At 35.7% G+C, this 8,579-nt stretch overlaps 1 long non-coding RNA gene across 1 annotated transcript; it reads left to right on the top strand.

Annotated features, from left to right (window-relative positions):
• Window positions 1-623: 623 nt before the first annotated feature.
• LOC128558986 (uncharacterized) lies at window positions 624-7,316 on the top strand. The gene is made up of 4 exons (XR_008372003.1): window positions 624-1,515; window positions 2,080-2,177; window positions 5,723-5,874; window positions 6,898-7,316. It is a non-coding gene; the product is annotated as an uncharacterized LOC128558986 (long non-coding RNA).
• Window positions 7,317-8,579: the final 1,263 nt, after the last annotated feature.

Consider the following 8,579-nt stretch of genomic DNA (forward strand, 5'->3'; position numbering starts at 1 on the left):
TTAAACAGATTAAAACGTAAAGGTAACATTTTTCACATTTTTGCATGAAAATGAACTTTGACCTTCAATTATCAGGGTTGACTTTGACGTTTTGCATAAGATTTGCATTTCTTACTTTGGCTGATATATACACATTACATAAGTAAAACTGAGTGACTTATGAAACAAACTAATTTTTAAGAATAAAAATAAATTTCAAATATGCCAATTTTTGTGATTTGTACATATAATTTGACCTTTGACCTTAAATATCAAGTTTGCCCTTCATTCCTTTTAATGAAATTTTGTTTTGCTGACATTGGTTGACATATATACATTTACTGACAATAAGATAATTACTATAATTAAACAGTGAAAAAACTGGTAGTCATAAACTTTACCCTACCCCCTAAATTTAACAAGTGAGTTTTACCTCCCCTATCACAAACATAAGTGAACAAAACATAGATAGGCACGGCTTTGACACTTAAGAAATGGGTTTTCATGGAGGATATGAAATATTGTTTCCAAAAATGTATAAATTTCTTTTGGCCTCAATTGTTGCAATAAAAGTCCGTGAGCTCTCGGACCAATAAGGCACTGTATGGCAGTTTAAACTAAATGATAATGAATGAATTAATGTTGGACGTACTTTAACCTCAACGTAGCCGTGAGTAGCTATTAATAAGAGTTACGTATGTTGTCGTCCTTTAACGTACGTTCCCCAGTACTAATTAACTATGACGACCACTACGTTAAAGTATGTTGTACTATGTTACCCACTACTCCCAAGTACATTATAGAACGATCAAATAGGCTAAACTTCGTGCACGGTAGATTCAAGTACATTTTAACTCGGAAATTACCGTTGGTGTTTAGCACGTTAACTACGTTATTAACGGCTAAAAAGAACCAGACACATACAATATAACTGAATAAAAACATTTGTTTTAATACGAAAAGGACCAATAAAAATGTAATTGTAGTGGAATATGAAGGATTTTATATTCAAGAAACGGAATAATATCGCCCCATATGTTGATAAAGCTCTAAAAGACATAATCTGTTCATATTACATTTTCTGAAAATTAATTACCACCAAAACACTTAAAAGTACTGCGACAGGCACATTTTGCAAAAATGCACCCTGTGTAGAGCTTTCAACTACCCATGTTTGTCTGCATTCTGTTAAATAACACCAGTGTATCAGCGATATCAAAAATCCAGGCATTTCAATACAAGTGCATGTGACGATTCTACAGTTCAATAAAGCCTGGATAAAGATACGTTAAAATGATATACATTTCCCTCTTTTCAATTGTTTGGCAAAATTCTCATTATATACTGAACATTTTTTGTAAGACAAACGGTGGCTGCAGTTCAAAGAGAACTTGATCCAGAAGGTGTCCGACTTCGGCAACATCGCCAGTTCACACGTAGAATCTACATCAATAAAGGACCCAATTACTTGGTGCATATCGATGGATACGATAAGCTGAAGCCGTACGGTTTTCCCATCCACGGGGCAATATGTGGGTAAGTTCCTTAGGCATTTCAGTATATATATGTTTTATAGCAGTATAAGCTTGTGTACAGGTTTATACAGAAGAATCCCGAAATATCTTCATTCTGTTGGGCATAAAATGACTTATAAACAAACCTCGTTGGCTCGAACCGATTCTGTTTGGGTACATATTTAACATAATATAATATAAAGTGTAGTATTTCATGTTGATGGTAGTATGTAACAGACCATTGAGATTCAATTTATATTTTCCGAAATCGTCTCACCCAATTTCTATACTCAACAAAATTTCTAATCGGTCACTTTCTTAAATCTACAAATGCGACTTTTTTAAAGAGTGGTGGCTTAATTCCAGAAATCGTTGATAAAATGCAATGTATCTAAAAACTGATTGCAATCAAACTGAGAATATCCGATCTTAAAATTGAGTACTTTGCCTTCTTTGCACAATGAAAATTTTAATACATGTACAATTTTCAGCAGTGTGGCCTTCTACTTTTCAATAAAATACTGGTTGACCAATTATAAATTTTGTTGAGGGTATGACACAGTTTCTTTAACATTTTCCACTTCAGATTTTCTAGAAAAATACTTCGGCTGAAAGTTGCCAGATCTAACAACGATCCAAAAATTGTAGCGACCTTCTTTCTGGAGTATTTAAATGCTATAAATGGTGAGATACAAGTCATGAAGTACTCGTACTACGGTAGAGTTTAGCCTAAGGTGCCGGCCGATCAACCCGTACGTTGTGGGTTCGAATCTTACAGGTGGCTACCTCGCCTCATAATAATATAACAGTACATATACTGTTTAAGCAGGAAGCGCACTGGAAAGTGACTCTATAAGCCACAAGCTTTCTTCATAATCGAGCTATAAACATTTGGCTGGCAGACTTACTTAGAATTTCTGTCTTAGTCTTTTGCTGTAGTTGATTAAAGTTTGTTCTCTAATTCAGTTTCAATAATGTTAGGTTATACCTGTACAGTGTAACTTCCGAAAACCGAACGACCTGCGGACCGGCCGAAAAGTTCGGTTTTTGGAGGTTTCCGGAATTCAGAAGTTTGTAGGCAAAGTGGACGTGGTGCACAATAGTTATGTTTTCTTACATGTAGGATGAAGGAGATTATTATCCTTTTTAATTTTACAATTTCATATAAAGATATTAATTAATTAATTAATTAATTACAAATATTAAGGACAATAAATACATAAATAACAAATATAAAAAAAAAAACACACATCTTTAATAATAGCATTTACGCAAATATTTTCCACTTACATTTTACCATCTTTGGAGTCCCGGGTTCGTCAACATTAAATTTTAATTAATATTGATAATGCACAGTTTAATCGATGTAACTAAATCAATTAAAACACCTGTCTTTTTTTCTCTCAAACATTAAGAAAGTTTTTAACACGTAAGAGTTTTAATTCATCACATTTTCATTAACTGAATACAAATTAAAGTTACCGCTGATTACTTCCTTACTTTTGCATAAAATGATCATTGTGATTATATAGCGTGTCAAAATAAACGCGTGCCGCTAAAAGATAAACAAAAGGACACGTTGACAGCGTTTTTGGATTATCAGGTGACACTTTTAATCCAGCAAATAATTTGCTGTTCGGTTTTTGGAATTCAATTTTAGTGTTAAAATATAAACGGTGCTTCAAAAATCGTCCGGTTTTCAGAATTCGGAAGTTCCGGTTTTCAGAAGTTAAAAATATATAGAAATAAGAACAGAAAATAACGGGACCTTGAGTTTCGTGCGGTTTTCAAAGGTTTCCGGTTTTCAGAAGGTCCGGTTTTCGGAAGTTACACTGTATTACCTTTATTTTACAATACACAAGATGACTACTTTTAAGACACACCTTGTCGCAAAAGCAATGTTTCTAAATTCTTTATTTCCGGCGAGAACCGTTCCCAAAAACAAGTATTAAAGTTTCAGTTAATTCTAAATCTATTTTTCACCACAGCGTATATAGAGCGCTGGTGGCTGTCAAACAGACAAGGTGGATGTCAGTACTGGATAGATCTCTTTAAAGATATGGAAAACGCTGGACTTCTCTCAACAAGTGACGAACTACACATCGAGGGCTTAGAGCGAAACTGGTCTATCTGTATATAGAAATAGAAGCAGATAGACCAGTTTCGCTCTAAGCCCTCGACATGTGAGCATATAAAGCCAATATCAATTAACTGATATATTACCAGAAACTTTTCAATTGGAATTGGACCATTTCATATTAGGACATAAGCTATCTGTCACGAAAGATGGCCAGTATAGTTTTAATCAAACGTGCAACTTACTGGACTATGCTACATGTCTTTTAAATTGATTTTGTCCTGCCCTCATAAAAGATGTAGCACAAAATCGGCCTGCCGAAAAAGTTCTTGCGTTTTACGTGCTCTCTGGCATGTCTAATAAAGCTACATGTATATTATCACTTCTGCCTGAAATTTTGAACTCCGTTGCTTTATCAAATTTTTGCACTGAAACCGTCGCCATGCTACTGGAAATGAAAACGAATTATCAATTTATAGGTATTTATCCAGAAACAACGAAGTATATCCTATTTTTCACTCTTACAGCACTTCAGTATGGTGTTCATATGAAAGGATTTTATCCACATCTTGTAAACATCAGGGCCGTCGCACAAACAATTTAGATTGTTTCCATATAAACCATGCATTTTAACCAATCAAATGCAACGATTTTCTTGGCTTTCATAAAAACCGTTCTTTCGTCGACACATTCATTTCCGATCCGTTGGTATCTTAAGCACCCTTTGACTTAGAACCTTCTTATTTCACAGGGTGATTCATCTTATGGAGTAGAGGAACTGTATTGATTTTGTGGTTGTTGGGTCAAAGGTCAAGGTCACAGGGACCACGATAGTAAAAACCGTTTCCGATCAATATCTTGAGAACCCTTCGACTTCGAACCTTCTTATTTCACAGATTGATTGTCTTATGAAGTGAGGAACCCTACTGTTTTGGGGGTTTGCTGGGTTAAAGGTCAGATTCTCAGGGCCTTGATGATAAAACCCGTTCTGGTTAGTATCTAGAAAAACCATTTGTGCTTAAGCTCCATATTTCACTTGATGATGGTCTTATGAGGTGGATAATCCGTTTTGAATATAGAGTAGATAGGTCAAAGATCAAGGTCTCAGGGGTCCTCCCAGTAAAACCTGTTTCCAAACAATATGTAGACAATCCTTTGTTGAAACCGAAACCATCTTTCGGGATGGGTGGGTGTGGGGTGCATTTGTCACCCACTGTGACATTTCTCGTTTTTAATTATTGTTAGGTGAAAATATTGTTAAATCTGTCTTTTAACATATTGACATTGGTGGCAAGAGGTAGAGGCCTTACCACTCTACATCATATATCGTTAAAGTTAGTTTTGCTTATTCTTATTCAAGTTAGTGTAAAGTTAGTAAAACCATAATATTATATTTTCCACCAAATACACAATGACTTTTAGCCACAAATAACAACACTTTTAGACCGCTACATGCAGTTACCTACAACATTGGTATACGGAAAATCCATTTACGTTTGTATGTTTTATAAATTGCTCCACTGAATTTTTAAATATATATATATATCCATCCATCAGGCCGAAGCCATATCTAGGAAGTGGTTTGGAATATTTAAATAGAACTTCATAAAGATTCTCGGGTAAGAAACGTTAGGCCAACACGACTTTTGTCACCATTGAGGAAACGGAGTGGAATGGATTTGTCTGTATTTATGTACACGTTTATTGCGAGATCATTCATTCGAAGATATATACAACAAAAACAAATTTACCAGCCTTGTATGGCAGCATATAACTGTACAGATGACACAGACAGCCAAACGAAATAACAAACAAACGTTTTATTGCTTTTGAAAGTAGCTTTTTTTGCTAATATTAACTTCTTTGCCATATTTAAGCAAATGTCATTGTATTAGGCTTGTATTAGTGTTAACGGCCACCTCTGAATAGAGACCACCTGGCTCCAAAGACCACATGTTTTGTTTCCCATTCTAACATTTACAGTGTATTTTTAACCTGTGAATAAAGACCACCTCTCAATAAAGACCAAATTTTGGCTTTCCCAAGGGTGGTCTTTATAGACAGGTTTGACTGTATATATATTTATATGCATCTGTACACTTTCAGATTTTCTGAGCGATATCCTTCATTAAATTGCATTTCTATTTACCAGAGAATGCGTGCGTTTCTGCTTCATTGACATAATACAGAAAGAGCTTGACCGAGTGCGAATGGAATGGAATCAACATGCAATACGGAGAAATGGACCTGAAGACTCCCCAAGCGGGAAACCAGACCTCATGTACTATATGCCCGAGTTGTTTGGTAAATTGAGTAGGCCTATACTTTTTTTTTAAAGTGAGAAGTTTCAAGGGTGATATGGTATACGAATGCTAAGGATACATTTTGTATAACTTACTGGCACTTTGTTTCATCTTGCGTCTGTAATTGGAAGAACTATGATCGTATAGATAATTTGTTTTGGGTTAACACCGTTTTTCAACAGTATTTCAGTTATGTAACGGCCGGCAGTTAACCGAACCGGTGTTCCTGGATTCTGTACCAGTACAAACATTGTTCTCCGCAAAAAAACTGCCAACTTCCCCACATGAATCGGAGGTGGAGGACAAATGATGTCAAACACGATGTCTTTTATCAAGTCGTCATGGAGAACATACGCAACGCCAGGGGATCGAACTCGCGATCCCTAGATCCGAAGATCTGCGCGGTCTCTATTGAACTAAGCGGGCGGGCTAATCGTATGGATAACGATCTGAAACATTTTTTTCTTTATAACTGCGCATGTCATTCTTTTTTTATGGTACAGTGGTACATTGAATCGTGATACTTTTCAAATTATCTGATGTATTTATAGTGATTTCCAAAGAACATTGTCTCTTTTAAATGCACTACAGTGCATCTAGTTTATTTTTGTCTGAATCATATTTCTTTCTTGTGCTAGGCTGCCACAGGTGACTGTTATTTGACGCTAGTAAGATCTGATAATTCACATGAAATGAAGTTCTGAAATATCATTAAACCATGCATGCACCCGTCCTGCTGGCATTTCAGCCTCAATGCTAGACACTTGGAAATTACTGATAAACAACCTCGATGTGAACTTCTTGCTTACGTGATTGGTACATTTACTTAACCTCTATGTGCGTGTGACCCGTGCCGTCACATCGCCAGTGTTGGCGAAATGTCAAACTGGTTGTACTCCTGATGAAAATAAGTATCAATAACAAACGTAACTCTTATCCAAGTTTCCGCAGCATCCTACGTATTTAATAATCCGACTAAGAAGAGATGCTTGATATCAGATTTTTAATGTTTTTCCCTTTCCAGGTGGTGTTGATTACAAGGTTACGTTGAACCAGAGAGACCTTGATCAAGTGTCATCAGAATTCTGTTATGCGGGGCATAAGCGAAACAGAAGCACAGTTTGAACGGGAAATAAGACGAAAACATTTGCGCATGCCAGTTACAGCTGATGAAGCAATAGAAGTATTTGGTGCCTTAAATCCCGCTGTTTAGAACCAAACAACAGAACATCATTGTACTACATAGTCACCCAGCATACACTCTAAGCCTAATACAATGACATTTGCTTAAATATGGCAAAGAAGTTAATATTAGCAAAAAAAGCTACTTTCAAAAGCAATAAAACGTTTGTTTGTTATTTCGTTTGGCTGTCTGTGTCATCTGTACAGTTATATGCTGCCATACAAGGCTGGTAAATTTGTTTTTGTTGTATATATCTTCGAATGAATGATCTCGCAATAAACGTGTACATAAATACAGACAAATCCATTCCACTCCGTTTCCTCAATGGTGACAAAAGTCGTGTTGGCCTAACGTTTCTTACCCGAGAATCTTTATGAAGTTCTATTTAAATATTCCAAACCACTTCCTAGATATGGCTTCGGCCTGATGGATGGATGGACAACCCCAAAACTATACCCCTCCACCTTTGCTGGGGGATAATCCACGAATTCATATCCCCACGAAATTTAATGATTTCACAGTAGTTAACTTAACTGGTGGCAGTTCTGGACAATGACAATTATTTCCATTATGATATTTATCTTACGGTCAATTTATTACGAATGCTAAATAGATAACCAGATAATTTTCGTGATTATAATGTGTTAAACATGAATTAATTCGCGAACCTTTAGTGGTTATATTATGGCAGAAATATGCCACGATACTATGCAACTCGCGTACATCAGTTTCAATTATGTGACAACATATTCATTAGAAATGTACTCAGCTGTATGTAATACCATGTCTAACGCTGATCAAATCACACATGCATTAATTTTCTAGGGTGAATAAACAATAAACTTTCAAAATTTGTAATGGATTCAAATATCGTCTCGTAATAGACAAACTCTTAACATAGACAATTTGCAAATCTCCGAAAGTGACATGTTACACCACTGGAAACATAAGATTAGTTATACGTGTAATCCTTCACACGCTGTGGGTGACAGCTGTTAACTAGAGCTATCACTGAATGTGATGAATATACCCCCTGCTTGCATTGACACAGTATATTGCATTTAAAAGACGTCACAAAAAGTCTATGTAGGGAAAAAAGACACTCTTATATAAATATAAGGATATTTGACGGGCACAAGATTGCAAAATTTTGCAGACTGTAAACATGTATGTAAAATAGTAACAAGAAACAAAGTCCCATAACTCTGCAAGTTTTTTTTCTGAAAAAAAAAAACAACCTAACTTGCACCGTGCACATCTAAGGTTGGTACTGACCATTTGTGTAAAGTTTCAATAAATTATATGCAAATTATGTAAATAATATGGTCACAGAAAACAAAGTCCCATAACTCTGCAGATTTATTTTTCAGAAAGAACCTATCATGCACCATGCACAACTAGGATTGGTACTGATCACTTGCATGAAGTTTCATTAAATTGCGTTCAAAGGTTAAGCAGATTCGGCGCGCACAAGATTGCATATGCAGACTATGCATAGAGCATGGTAACAAAGAAAAACAAAG

This window comes from Mercenaria mercenaria, chromosome 8, assembly GCF_021730395.1.
Source record: "Mercenaria mercenaria strain notata chromosome 8, MADL_Memer_1, whole genome shotgun sequence".
Taxonomy (NCBI): domain Eukaryota; kingdom Metazoa; phylum Mollusca; class Bivalvia; order Venerida; family Veneridae; genus Mercenaria; species Mercenaria mercenaria.